Source organism: Juglans microcarpa x Juglans regia, unplaced genomic scaffold (genome assembly GCF_004785595.1).
Source record: "Juglans microcarpa x Juglans regia isolate MS1-56 unplaced genomic scaffold, Jm3101_v1.0 JmScfU0043, whole genome shotgun sequence".
NCBI classification, from domain to species: domain Eukaryota; kingdom Viridiplantae; phylum Streptophyta; class Magnoliopsida; order Fagales; family Juglandaceae; genus Juglans; species Juglans microcarpa x Juglans regia.
The window spans coordinates 1-14774 of NW_024475787.1; the positions used below are offsets into that span (position 1 = coordinate 1).

Genomic DNA, 14774 nt, shown 5'->3' on the forward strand with positions numbered 1-14774 from the left:
AAGTAAGATTATTGAAAATTCTTAGGGTGTCAAATTGTCTTTTTATTGAGGAAATCTTAACAAAAAGTATGTATTAAAAAAGGGTTTTCAAAAATTTTGGTGCGTCAAGCCCTAAATGTCGTTCTGCCTGGCCTGCTTTAGGGTGTTGAATGGTATTCGATAAAGAAATATTCTCCTATTTGGTTTGAATTTTGAAAAAGAAAGAATTGATTTTTTATGAGAAATGATATTTATAAAGTTAGGGTGTGCAATTGTCTTTTAAAAAAATTGGATCAATTTGAGACCCACATAAAAAATAATTTTTTTAATTTTTTTTCAAATAGTGTGCGTAAGCTCACTCATCCTAAGATTGTATCATTACTCTTATATATATATATATATATAATTGTTTTCATTATGTTTTGTTTATTAAAATATATTAATATAACCATTTTAAAAAATTAAGCTTATCCCTGTCAAAACAAGGTTTGCTCCTAAACATAAACCGCAGTTCATTTTCTTCAATTAATAACAGCCCATTGCACATTTAAATAGTAGAAAGATGTAGCACGTAAGATGGAGATTATATTGATGGGTTAGTTTGTTTGGATAGTGAGATAATATGGTTTTAGATAAATTTAATAAAATATTGTTAAAATTTTTTTTAATATTATTATTGTTTTATGATTTAAAAAAGTTAAATTATTTATTACATTTTGTGTGAGATTTTAGAAAATTGTAATGATTAGATTAAATGAGCTGAGATGGATTGAGAGTGTTTTTGTATCCAAACGAGGCCTGAATTATTATTGCTTGGGTGTATTAGAATTTTTACTTTTCTTTCTCATTTAGGGTTATTTTTGTGAGAAATACTTATAAAATAATTATTATATTTATTATTATTATTTTAAGATTTATTTTGAAATTTATAAATTAGTTTGAAAGAGAAATTAGGAAGAGTTGATAAGTTATGACTCATGGTTAGGGTTGTAAAAAAAATCGAAAAACTAGTTGAATCGAATCGAACCGGTTTGTAAGCGGTCCAGTGTGGTACTAGTTCTTAAGAATTGAAACCGATCCTAAACGGTTCGGTACCCATTTTCATATTTTGAAAACCGGTTTAAACGAACAGACCGATATATATATTTATAATTATTTATATTATACATAATCTTTTATAATATATTATATATATTATATGCTATATTGCTAGTTAATATGATATGAAATTGTAATCTTATTCTTAAGTCTATTAATCTTATAACATAAAATTAAAATTAATCTTATAACTTTTAATATAAAATTTGATATAAAATATAAATTTTAATCCTATAATATAAATTAATGTAACATAAAATTCTATCTTAAACATAAATATTAATATAAACTTACTTTTGAATCGGGATATGGTTTCAGACTGGGTTTGCCATGTGAGAGGGGTGTGAACTGGGCTAGGAATTGTGTTTTTCTAGTAGTAAAGGGATGCCCACAGTAGAAACTCCTTCCCCCTTCCCTTGGCTAGGGTTATGAAGTGGCTTAATAACACTTCATGAGTCTTGATGGCTAGCATGAGGGTTACATTTAGAGATGTTATTTATGTACGTAGTTATAGAACAAAAGTGAAAATCTCTTTTTCAAGTATGGTTCTCTCTAGTTCTGGCACTTAGGATTTAGAATATGTGAGTGTTACTCTCGTCTTACCATGTAGCACATTCCATCATCGAAAGAATGATTTCAGATGAACAACACCCGTGGAGAAGGCTGTGGAAAGGATATTTCAGATGAACAACACCTGTGGAGAAGTTGTGGAACAATCACATCCTTTTTATGATCTTTTGCTCGTGGTAAACGCTTTTGCTGTACTTTGATCTAGTTTTTCTGACACCGACTGGGACGCACGCACACACAAAGCCTAGGTATAAGTTTAGAGGGGCCAAATATTTTAGGCTAGAATAAGTAGGTGAATTGAAGCTTTTTAGGAGCACCATCAACAAGTGATACAAAAAATACATCTCAAAATTTTTTCTTCCAATAATTTCAAAAACTTTACATTTACGCTTGTCATATATTGCAATTAAAAGAAAGAGGCTAAACTTTGGAAACGAGTTATATATGAATTATAAAAAAAGAGAAAATTATATGGGAAGGACAAACTAAGTTTTGGGTTTTCTAAATAATGTATAACATAAATTATATTAAAAGGTTTTAAGTAGTACATGAATTACATACTGTGTAGCTAGCTAGCTATTAAACCAAATGTGGATTTTTTTCATTAATTTTTTTTTTCATCAAGATAATTATAAATTTTAAAAGAGAAATAATATAATATCAAATTATAATTTTTAAATTAAATTAAATATAAAAAAATGAAGACCAAAAGCTAGTTTAGTGATGACAAAAAGGTCAACTTACAAAATTGAGGACAATATACATTCCTTAATTTTTTACAAGAAAATTGTCAAAAGTTGAAATGAAGACATACAACCAAAGCAACCAGTGAAATTTTTTCTTCAAGCCTTGGGGGTCAGACCCCCTCCCTCTTTGGTTTTGTGTGTGTATATATATATGGGGCACCCTTTGGAATGGTTGGGCTGAACTTGTGAGTTTAACAGCCTCCAGTCAAAATAAGAGATGTAGGAGATTTCAAACAAAACACATAACATTTGATCTAATCTGATTAAACATCCCTCTGAGAAGAACATGGAGCACTTTGAACTTGAACTCCCATCGATTCCAAAGCTCCCATTGACAGACCTCAAAGTTCCAAATAATTACACAAACCCAGTTACCAAATTTCAACAAACGGAACAAATAAATCCTCCTAATAATCAAAAGTCAACAATAATAGCACGAAAATTCAAAATCGAAGGCACCCACGTGAAGAATAAGGGCAAAGGAAAGGTAGGTCATGTAGGATCTAGATTAAGTTCTCAAATGTTATTTTTAAGTGATTTGTGCACTGATTTGGGAGTCTTTATGATGTATACAAATGCTTTCAAATCCATGTAAATCACAGAATATAACTGAGCTGGAGAAGGTGGCTGTAGAGACTGCGAAGGAGAAGGTGAGCAGATCAGAGAGGTGAGGCTTCAGAGGGAGGGTTTTTTCACCTATAGACATTATATGGAATGAAAAATGGAGGGGCTACGTGACAAAATGTCATTGTAGGGTTGTTATTTGAACTTCAGCAAATTGGCCTGTGTGAAGATTTCCTCTATACATATATACATATACATATACATATATATATATATATATATAACAAGTATCCATTAAAGAAGTGCCAAATATATGTTTTTTTTAAAAGATCCCCACCCATCCACACCTTATGTGTCGATTAAAGATTGTGCTTCTGTCTCTCAAAACCAAAGTGTGATGGATCATATTGATAGTGTATTTGTAAAAAGCACTGCAAGCTGTGCCATTTCTGTTGGAGAAATTGCCAAAATTTATTCTCGTCATGATCTTAAACACTATAATAAGCCTTCCCCTACTGGAAAAAAACCAAGCCGACCTCCTAGCCGCCAATCTCTTCAACTCCCCCTTCAAAGGCACCATCTTCATCATCAGTAATCAGGAGAGGAAGAGTCCGCGGCTGGAGTGGGGATGATGACTTGAGAAGCATGCTCAGTGCCAATCAGATCGATGTCGGTGGCATACATTGGAGTTCATCAGTGAGGATGATGAGAGCCTAGCTCACTTACAGATCAAGTTACATGGCACTGAAATTCCCAATGTACCCATGTTAATTCACTAAATCCTACCAATTTACTTGAACAAATTGGTTAGATCTCAATTTATGATTATTAAATAAATCAAATACTTGAAGTAAATTAATCACTTTGTTTAACACAATATTGGTTTTGAAGGGCCCTAACTCTTTAAAGGTAACCCTACCAGCCAAACTCAGGAAAATCAATTTTATTATTTGAAAATCAATACAAGTACTCATCAATTACAAAACTTTACAACTTGACTCTTTTACTTGCCCAGACAACTGTTTGTCTTTACTGTAGTAGCAGCCAGAACCTCTAGCGATCTTCAAATATTGCATTCTTCTAGAGGCTGAAGTCAATCACACGATCCTCTACGCTTGGAGCACGATCACACTTAAAAGAGATGAAAATCAAAGTGAAAAATCCTCAAGTAGATTTTCCCTTCACAAGCACACAAAAAATATCTCAATGAAAACTTAATCAAACTCCTTAAAGGTCGTGAACGAATCCCTTTAAATATTAGATCCTGAAAGAGTCAAGTGGGATTTTGGTGATAGGTACAAACAATCGTGGGATTGTTAACATTCGCGATAACTCTTCATTATGGTTGATCTTTTTTCTGGATACTTGCAGATCCTTATGGATTCGAATTTCATGTGACTGACTTATCTAAACAACCTTAAGGACTTCTAGATAAACTCAATGTTGTTAAAGAGAAATTCAACAATTATTTTACATTCATCCAAATTCTTATAATGATAAGATAAACTTTATCATTTATTTATATAATCCTAGCCAACTTCAGCATTTACAGGCACAAACACAATCGCAAAGGCCATGTCCTGCTTCCCAAGTCCAGTAGGACCACACAAAGGGCACACCAGAAGGGATTGGCTGGTTCTGTGAAGAAACATCTCTCAATTCTTTGCCTCCCCGGCTAGACCGAGAAGCATTCCAGCCCTAAAGGACGCTGCTAGTAGGAGGGCCGAGGGGAGACAAAACAAAATGTGGGTTTAGGCCAAGTGTACATGAAAGATTGGGCATAACATGGGTTGCAACTTTGATCATTTTCATCCAGTTTTTCCAGAATCTGCTTTTGTTAGAGATGCCATGGAAGAGGAAGATACAATCTCTATGGCAACGATTCCTAATATGCATAGATGTATTGTTGTAGGGATTTATTTTCATTTTGCTTTTGTCTCGTTTTATAGTGGCGTTGCGGTGGCGGTGGGTAGAGAAAGGTGACCCGACGTGGGAAAGGGAGGAGGTTTTTGGTGGGCCAAATTCGAACTGGGGAAGAGAACAATACCTACCAAGAAAAAAATAGCAGACACTTAGGGTGTGCAATGTGTGCACCGCTACAGTAGCTGCTTCCTAGTTTTACTCAATTAAAAATTTAAAAATGTAGTTGTCACGTGCTCAAGTGTACATGTCAATTTTTAAATGGATTAAGAAAAATTTGTCCTATAAAAATGTCAGCACAAAGCGTGCCTAACCCTCCAATAAATAAAGTTTGTGGCGGCTTCATTTGTTTCCCCTTCAGAGTCAAGCACCCTAGCACATTTAAATAATGTATGCAGCATTGGCTTCTTGCAAAGACCGAAAATATTAATATCACTAAATATGGGGTCCAAGGTTTAAGTCCACCCCAATGCCTGTGCCTTTCTTGTTGGCCCAATGGTAACGAGCTCTAATCATTTGATATAAATAACTAAAGAAAGGAATAATAGGTTTGGATATAAAAATTCATCTCAACTCATTTAGATTGTATTTATATAATGAGGTATTCTCAAGTATTATGTAAATAATAATGAAAAAATAATAAAAAATAATGATAGAATATTAAATATAATAAATAGAAGTGAAAAGTAGGTAGAAAGTAATAAAATAATAAATAATAATAAAATAATAATGATATTTTGATAATACCTGAGATATTCTCATAATCATATTCTCATATTTAATCTGATCGTTATAATTTTCTCAAATGTATAATAAAAGGTTCAATTTTTTCAAATATTAAAATAATAATAATATTAAAAAAATAATATTCTAATATTTTTTCGTTCTCAGGGAATTCCATAAGATGGTTTTAGTTGTGACATTTTAATAGAGCAAAGGAATGAAAACTTAGACGAATGGATAATGATTTTTTAAATAAAAATTCCATACCAAACGGGAAGCTTAATTTTCCCCTACTATAAATAATATTGAATTCTTGGTTAATGACTACTCTATTTGTTGATGTTATGTTTCACAGGCCTGGGCAACTCTACAGAGATAGTGCTCGAGTCGTCACCTGTACAGTGGAAAAGGGGGGACCTCGGGGTCCGTTGTACCTCCGATGCTTAAGTTGGTGAGAGAAAATAATAATGAAGATGGGTGTAAAGTTAACCTTCCTCTTGTTTGCTGCAGGTAATGTTTATACTTGCCAACCTGGTCTCCACGGTAGTGAGTGTTGCATTGCAGGAGATTATATATTATGCCGTCTACGCGCATGATGTCGCTCGCCGAGCTATGAAATGTTGTGCGTAGTCCGCGCTATGGGCTGCATTGAATATGCCACGGTTTTTGCTTTGGTCCTCATTGAATGTGGCGTACTTTTTGCCCTGGTTTGCATTGAATGCGGCATGCTTTCTGCTCTAAATTCCTCCTATCCCATTAATTCTCGATGTAAATTGCCCCTAACTTGTATTGAATGCAACATTCCTTCTTCCTTAAGCCTCTCCTATATCCTCTGACTTGGTTCCTGACGTGAGCATGGTCCGACCCGGATCTCATACCCAGGTTTCAACCTAACACTTCCTAATCTGTTCGGCCCTACCCAGATCTTGTATTTGGGCCCTAACCTGGTCTTTGCTTTTAGCCCGACCCAAGGGATTTACTCCCTTCACAGTATCTCGCGAAGTTTTAGCGCACTTGTGGGTTGGTTTTTTTTTTTTTTAGCCGAGAGAGCCTTTATGAGGATTTTTAACCTAGGCATGCATGTTGAAGGTGAACGGGTTTGCGTATACTCACCCGTTCACCTCCTCCGGATTGTTGGGATGCAAACTGATATCCAGCATTAATGAGGATGAATAATCATTAACTCTGTCCTCATTAATTGAAGTTGTTTCCTTGTGTGAACTTCAAAGTTCTCGAGATTGGTTCATTTTATGCACGTGTGCCGTTGGTAATTAAACTTCATTCTGCATTTTCGCAATTGATCTTTCCCTTTGTAACTTATACCACAAACAACCCTGTAGATGCTCTATCAAAATTGTCGTGCCTTGCTTCTTAGAATGACAACATAGCATGCATGTTGACACCTTCCTTGTGGGTTCTCACGATCGGCACTACAATCCACTTCATTTGACTCATTAGGAATAAGTTCATCTTCGACATCTATTGGTACTTAACTACTTGCACAAGAAGTAACTGTAGATGTGGGTCTATAGGGGTGGAAGTACCTGTCGTCAGTATAGGAACTGAACCATCCCCTTCTATATGATCTTTCGGAGCAAGTGTGGCATCCATATCCATATCCATATCCGCTTGAAAGAAAAACAAGTTAAAAATATCTAATTATCTATAACAAAGTCCCTATAACAAAAAGAAACCACAAGATGAATATGTTACAACATTTTTTGTACTTTTGTGACAACTCGGAGTTGCACATTTAATCTCTACTAGCTAGCTAATTACTTTTTTAAATTCATTAGCCCAGCACCAATTCCTCAGTCCAGCACCAATTCCTCTCCAGCCCAGCAGCAATTCCTCTCCAGCCCAGCGCCTTGCGTTTCGCATCTCCAGCCCCTGCGTTTTGAGTCTCAGCCCAGCACCAGTTCAACTCCAGCCCAGCACAGATTCCGTGAGTGGGTTTGAGTCACCAGCTCCCCACAGTTCGCGTCTCCAGCTCCTGCTCGCGTGAGTGGTTGCCGTGCGAGCTGCTCGCAGTGAGGCCACGATCCAACCTTGCAGTGCATCTTCTTGAGCCGCTCGATCAGCCCAGGTTCAACCCGCATGCTGCGTCTCCTGCCAAGGTTTGAAGCCACTATCCGCATGTCCTCGTTTGCCCTCAAGCCACTAGTGTTCTGCGTGAGTTTCCAGAGCCTTCTTTGGAGTTGCCGTGTCAGTTGGGTAATTCCAAGAATACCCACGTGTTTCAACATATTTTCCATAATGCCCTGCAACATAAATAAAATATGAGGAGTAAAATTTTGGGGTATTAATTTTGGTGTGAACTAACTGCAATACAACTCCTTTCAAGTGCAAAATATCAAAATTTAATATTGAGTCGAGAACTAAAAATTACTACATAATTAAGTGCTTCATTCATATTTTGGTTAACAAATCATTCACTTTACAGCTTAATCATGTAGTTTTTGACACTTTATCACACCCCCAACTAGCTTTTTGCTAGTCTCTAGCAAATAATGCGATAAAAATATTGTAGGATCCAAGAGTGAGTTACTAAACTCAAAAATCTCTACAAAAGATCAATCATATGAAATCCTGGCATTAGAATGTAGTCAAGTCAGGTTTTAGCTCAACACAAAACTTATAAAATTCTCAAGAGCTCAAACAAGGGAAATGTACTTAAGCTGAAGATCTTTGAGTGCACCAAGTGTGTGACAGATTTCCATTTGTTAGTTTCAAGATTTCTCACAATAGTTTCAGCCTAGCAACTTTTTCAAGAAAAACCAAAAGGTCTTCACTCCAATTCAAAACCATTACATTGGCGGCTTTCACGCTATCACACTTTGAAAGACCCATTTTTTTTTAACAGATCGGTGATAGGCAGCCTTTTCCAATGTACTTGCACCATTTTTTTTTTTTTTTTTTTTTTTTGCATGATCTCTAGCTTGTCCCTTTTCTCATGTACTTTTACAACCTTTTTTTTTTTTTCATCACACTTTTCCTAGCCATTAAGATATGGTTCATTGTAGTTCTTGCTAGTTGCTTAGAAGAAACCACTGGTTGTCATCAAACAAACCACAAAAAGTATCTGCTTGTGTCAATTAAGGTCATCAATCAATAGCTTTGAAGTAAATTTCCCAAGTTTGAGTTGCTAAGACTTATCATAAGGTCAAGTGTCGAACTTAAACCTAACTAATGGGAATTAGTGTAGCCCAAAACTGCAACTATCTGATCTTAAGTAGAGAAGTGTGAAAATAGTAGCTTGGTAGCAACAAAAAAATTCAACCCCACAATTATTAATCCTGAGAGACTAATGGTAGAAGACTCTCCTTACCCCCAACTAAAAATGGGCAGTGTCCTCAATGCAAATCATGAATAAAACAAGGCATGAAAGAAAATAGGGTGAAGGAAAATACCTGAGATGGCTGAAGGATGTGAACGTAAAAATGAAACCAGAAAAAATAAACAGTGCTGAACCTGAAAAGATATACTAAGAAAAGAAAAAAAAAAAGAACAAACATAAATGAAACAAATAAAAGCAGAAAAAAAAAGAAAAAAAAAAAAAAAAAAATAAAAAAAGCAAAACAAAAATGAGCTAAGGCCATGAATAAGTGGGATCTTCCAAAGGAATGGAAGTATCCTCATGTGAAAGTTTTGCCAAAAAATGTTTAAGTCGTTGGCCATTAACTTTGAAAGTATTTCCATTTTGAGGATTAGTAATCTCAACAGCTCCATATGGAAACACAGCCTTAACTACATAAGGACCACTCCACCTCGATCTTAATTTGCCTGGAAATAGATGGAGGCGGGAATTGTAAAGTAAGACTTGCTCATTGGGCTCAAAATTCTTTCTTTGGATGTGCTTGTCATGTAATACCTTCATGCGTTCCTTTGACAATTTAGAATTGTCATATGCATCTCGCCTAAGCTCATCCAATTCTGAAATCTGAAATTTTCTCACAGAACCAGCATGGTCAATAGAAAAATTAAATTGTTTAACACCCAATATGCCTTATGTTCAAGCTCAACGGGAAGATGACATGCCTTTCCATATACCAAGCGATAAGGGACATGTTAAGAGAGGTTTTAAAGGCTGTCCTATAAGCCCAAAGTGCATCAGTAAGCCTTAAAGACCAATCTTTTCTGTTGGGTTGACTGTTTTTTCTAAGATGTGCTTAAGTTCCCTATTAGCTAATTAGCTTGCCCATTCGTTTGGGGTGATATGGAGTGGAAACCTTATGGTGTATACCATTTTTTTCATGAGGGCAGCAAATGGTTTGTTGCAAAAATGGTTCCATTATCACTAATGATAGCTCTAGGCATGCCAAATCTAGCAAAAATGTTTTCTTTCAAGAACTTAAGCACCTTATGGTCATTTGTTTTACATGGAATGGCTTCAACCCACTTAGAAACATAATCAACAGCCACGAGATATACAAATAACCAAAAAAGATGGAAATGGCCCATAAAATCAATCCCCCAACAATCAAAAATCTCAATGACCAAAATGGGTTGTAAAGGCATCATGTTTCTCTTAGTGACTGTGCCTAGTTTTTGACATGGCTCACAAGTTTTGCAAAAATATACGCATCCTTAAACATATGCGGCAATAAAACCCACTTTGTAAAATTTTTGCAACGGTTTTATTTGCAGAAAATGCCCCCCACAAGCCTCATTATGACAAAAAGAAAGAACAGCTTGTATCTCATGATCAGGCACACATTTCCTTATGATTTGGTCAAACAATATTTAAACAAGTAAGGATCATCATAGAAGAATGACTTTACCTCATGCTTGAATTTTCGTATGTCTTGAGCACTCCAATGGGTGGAGTTTGTCCTGTCACCAAAAAATTAACTATGTCAGCAAACCAAGGTAAATTTTCAACTGACATTAATTGTTCATCAGAAAAGAGTCAAGATAGGGATATGTGCTCATTTTCAGCAAATGTAAGCCGAGACAAGTGGTCGGCAACTACGTTTTCAGCACCCTTCTTGTCTTTGATGATAAGGTCAAATTCTTGGAGAAGAAGAATCCATCGGATTAAACGTGGTTTAGCATCCTTCTTCGACAATAAGTACTTTAATGCTGCATGGTCAGTGAAAACAACCACAGGAGAACCAAGAATATAAGTTCGAAACTTGTCTAATGCAAAAACTACAGCAAGCAATTCCTTTTCTGTGGTAGAATAATTTCTTTGGGCTCCATTTAAGTTCTACTTGCATAAGAAATGACATGTGGGAACTTATTTCTACGCTGTCCAAGAACAGCTCCTATGGCTACATCGCTAGCATCACACATTATCTCAAAAGGAATAGACCAAACGGGGCTGCATGATAGGGGCTGTGGTGAGCAAAATTTTCAGCTTATCAAAACATCTTGACAAGAAGAGGTCCATTCAAAAGCAACATCATGCATAAGTAACTCACACAAGGGCTTAGAGATAGAACTAAAATTTTGAATGAATCTCCTATAAAACCCAGCATGCCCAAGAAATGATCTGATTTCTTTTACTGTTTTGGGTATAGGAAGCTTGGAGATAAGTTCGATCTTAGCTTTATCAACCTCAATACCTCGTGATGAGACTATGTGACCAAGAACTATGCCTTGTTGAACCATGAAATGACACTTTTCCCAATTGAGAAGCAAATGCTTCTCTTCACACCTGGCTAAAACAGCTTGTAAGTTAGTCAACATGCATCAAAAGAACACCAAACAGAAAAATCATCCATGAATACTTCCAAACATTTTCAATCATGTCGCTGAAAATACTAAGCATACATCTTTGGAAAGTAGCTGGTGCATTACATAGTCCAAAAGGCATTCTTCTAAATGCAAAAGTGCCAAACGGGCAAGTAAAAGTTGTTTTCTCTTGATCTTCAGGTGCTATTTCTATTTGGTAAAAACCAAAATCCATCAAGAAAGCAATAGAAATCATGGCCGCAACTTTTTCTAACACTTGATCAAGAAATGGCAAAGGAAATGATCTTTCCTAGTGGCGGCATTCAACTTCCTATAATCTATACACATTCGCCAACCAGTAGAAATCCTAGTAGGAATCAGTTCATCTTTCTCATTTTTCACAATGGTAAGCCCAGATTTTTTTGGAATTACATGAATGGGACTTACCCACTTGCTGTCCGCAATAGGGTAGATGATTCCCACGTCAAGTAGTTTCAAAACCTCTGTTTTTACCACCTCTTTCATGGTAGGATTTAATCTCCTTTGCATCTCCCTAGAGACTTTAGCATTTTCTCTAAATAAATCCTATGAGTGCACACAAGAGATTTATACCTTTTATATCTGCGATTGTCCACCAATGGCACCTTTGTGCTGCTTTAAGACTTCCATCAATTTCCTTCTTGATCATGAGAGAGTTGGGCTGAAATCACCACTGGGAAGGTGCTGTCCGGTCCCAGAAATGCATATTTCAAGTCATTTGGCAATGGCTTCAGCTCTAGTGTTGGGATTTCATTTGCTGAAGGCTTCAAACTTGCTGTCAACGGTGGGAGTTGCTCAATCTTTGGCCTCCATTTAGTCTCAATTTATTTTCTGCATTAAAAACATGAGAAACATCAATGGGGGTGTCATCAGTGAGGAGTTCACAAATATTTTCTAACTCAAACAGCAGGTTAGTGGGCTGGTATGCCAAATAAGTCTCTTCCTCAAGGATGCTTTCCAACAAATTCACTTCTTGTACATCTTCCAAGTCTTGAGGTTGCCTACAAATATTGAAAATGTTTAGTTCAAGGGTCATGTTCCCAAAACTCAGCTTTAAAACACCACTCTACAATTTATTAATGCATTTGAAGTAGCAAGAAAAGGTCTCCCAAGAATCACAGGTGCTTGAAAAGAAGATTTTGGTGTCAAGTGAACATCCAACACAACAAAATCAACGGGATAAAAGAATTTATCCACTTGAACCAAGACATCCTCAACAACTCCTCTTGGCATTTTAATAGACCTGTCCGCTAGTTGTAAAATGATAGGAGTTGGTTTTAATTCCCCCAAACCAAGTTGCTCATAAACATTATAAGGCAGTAAATTCACACTTGAACCTAGATCTAACAATGCTTGACCAATTTTTGAACTTCCTATAACACAAGCAATTGTTGGTGAACCGGGATTTTATATTTTGGTGGGGTATTGCTCTGAATTATGGCACTGACCTGCTCAGTAAGAAAAGCTTTCTTTTGCACATTTAATTTCCTTTTAACCGTACACAAATCTTTTAGAAACTTAGCATATGTAGGAATTTGTTGAATAGCATCCAACAAAGGGATATTAATCCTAACTTGCTTGAATATTTCTAAAATTTCAGATTGGTGTTTGTCTTTGTGCAGAGGAACCAATCTTTGAGGAAAAGGAGCAGGTACAGGACATGAAATCTTTTCAGTTTCAGTTTCATTTTGTTCAAACTCACCATTTTCAGCCTCATTTTGTACAGGTTTAGAGACCTTACCAGCCTTGTCTGAACTTGAGCTGGAATGTTCACCACCCTACCATTTCTCAAAGTAGTGACCGCCTTCACTTGCCTACATTTGAACTCTCAACCGCTCCTTGTGGTGGCTGACTTTGTGGATTGGGTTGAGGTTGTGCAGGAAGTTTTCCTTTCTCTTGAGAGCTCCATGCCGTAGTCATCTTTGTAAGTGTGCTCCGAATGTCATTTATCGCTTGAGAGTTTTGATTGTTGATTGTTGCTTGACCTTGCATAAACTGCTGCAAGGTGTTTGACAATTGTTGTACGTCCTCAAGTCCCTTCTTTTGCATTGGAGGTGCTTGAATTGTGAGTTGAGAGGGTCCCGGAGCCAAGGCTGCTGGAGCTACTTGCTGGTCATTCCTCCACCCAAAATTTGGGTGGTTTCTCCATCCTGGATTGTAAGAATTAGAGTAAGGACCAGAATATGGTTTTTGTATCATATTTACAGCATTAGATTGGTCCAACAATACCTCTTTGAATGCGGGGATCGTGGGACACTCATTAGTTGAATGCCCATGATCCTCACATATGCTACACTTCTCTGAATTTTTATGGACACATGCACTTCATTTACCTTTTTCAATTCCATAGCTTCCATTTTTCTAGACAACAAGTTAATTTAGCACGCAAATCATCATCTTCTTTTAAAGTGTATTTTCCATGACCAGACTCAACTTGCCTAGACCTATCATGCACATCAGTTGTGTCCCAAGATTGAGCATTTTCAGCAAGGTAATCAAAATATTCAAATGCTTCCTCAGGCTCTTTGTCAAAAAATTCTCCATTACACAAAAATTTTTGGTAAACTTTCATAAAAAAAACTTATCAAACGCCAATTTTCATAACCATGATGAGGACAAGCATTTAAAAGATCTTTGAAACCTTTCCCAACTTTTATAAAAAGTTTCAAGAATCCTTTGGGTAAAGTTCATGATTTGTCTTTTAAGTGCATTTGTCCTATGTATTGGAAAGAATTTCTTCAAAAATTCAGTTTGCATTTCCTGCCATGTGCCTATAGTTCTAGGTCTCAATGCATTTAACCAAGTTTTAGCCTTATCTTTCAAAGAAAATGAAACAACTTTAATCTAATAACTCCTCAGTGCATGTCCTGTCCATGAATGTAGAACAAACTCTTCAAACTCTTTGATATGAAGGTAAGGATTCTCGGATTCCATGCCATGAAAATTGGAATTAATGAATCATTCCAGGTTTGAAATAAAGGCATTTGCATTCAAAGGTTGGATTATGCATGAGGGTGTGCTAGTTCTGACAGTTGTAAATAATCTCTAAGTGTCCTATTCTGATTCACTACTTCTCGATCATGATTCTCATTTTCAGCCATGGTACTATTAGTGTCAGAAATGATCAAGAGAAAGTGATGCTGAGGTATAAGATGCTTGTGATTCTGTCCTAACGAACCGAGAAGTTTGGTCCCTAGTCCAACCAGTCATACAAACAAGAACAGAAAATAAAAGAATATGCAAGACAAACAAAAAATAAAGTAAAATAAAATAAAGAAAAAATGTCACCCAAGCTGTGAAGAGTTCACAGCGCTACAAACGTCTTCTCAACAATATGAGAATGCTCTACTAAACACAGTTGTCCCTGGCAACGACGCCAAAAACTTGATCAGCTTTTAATTTTGACTTCCAAGCATAGAAGCTGTCAAAGTAATACAAGGGTAAATCCCAAGATCGAAT

General features: G+C 36.2%; 1 non-coding gene across 1 annotated transcript; it reads left to right on the forward strand.

Moving 5' to 3' along the window:
• The first annotated feature begins 13916 nt into the window (after window positions 1-13916).
• On the forward strand, window positions 13917-14024 carry LOC121245507. Its single transcript, XR_005936812.1, has one exon. It is a non-coding gene; the product is annotated as a small nucleolar RNA R71 (small nucleolar RNA).
• Window positions 14025-14774: the final 750 nt, after the last annotated feature.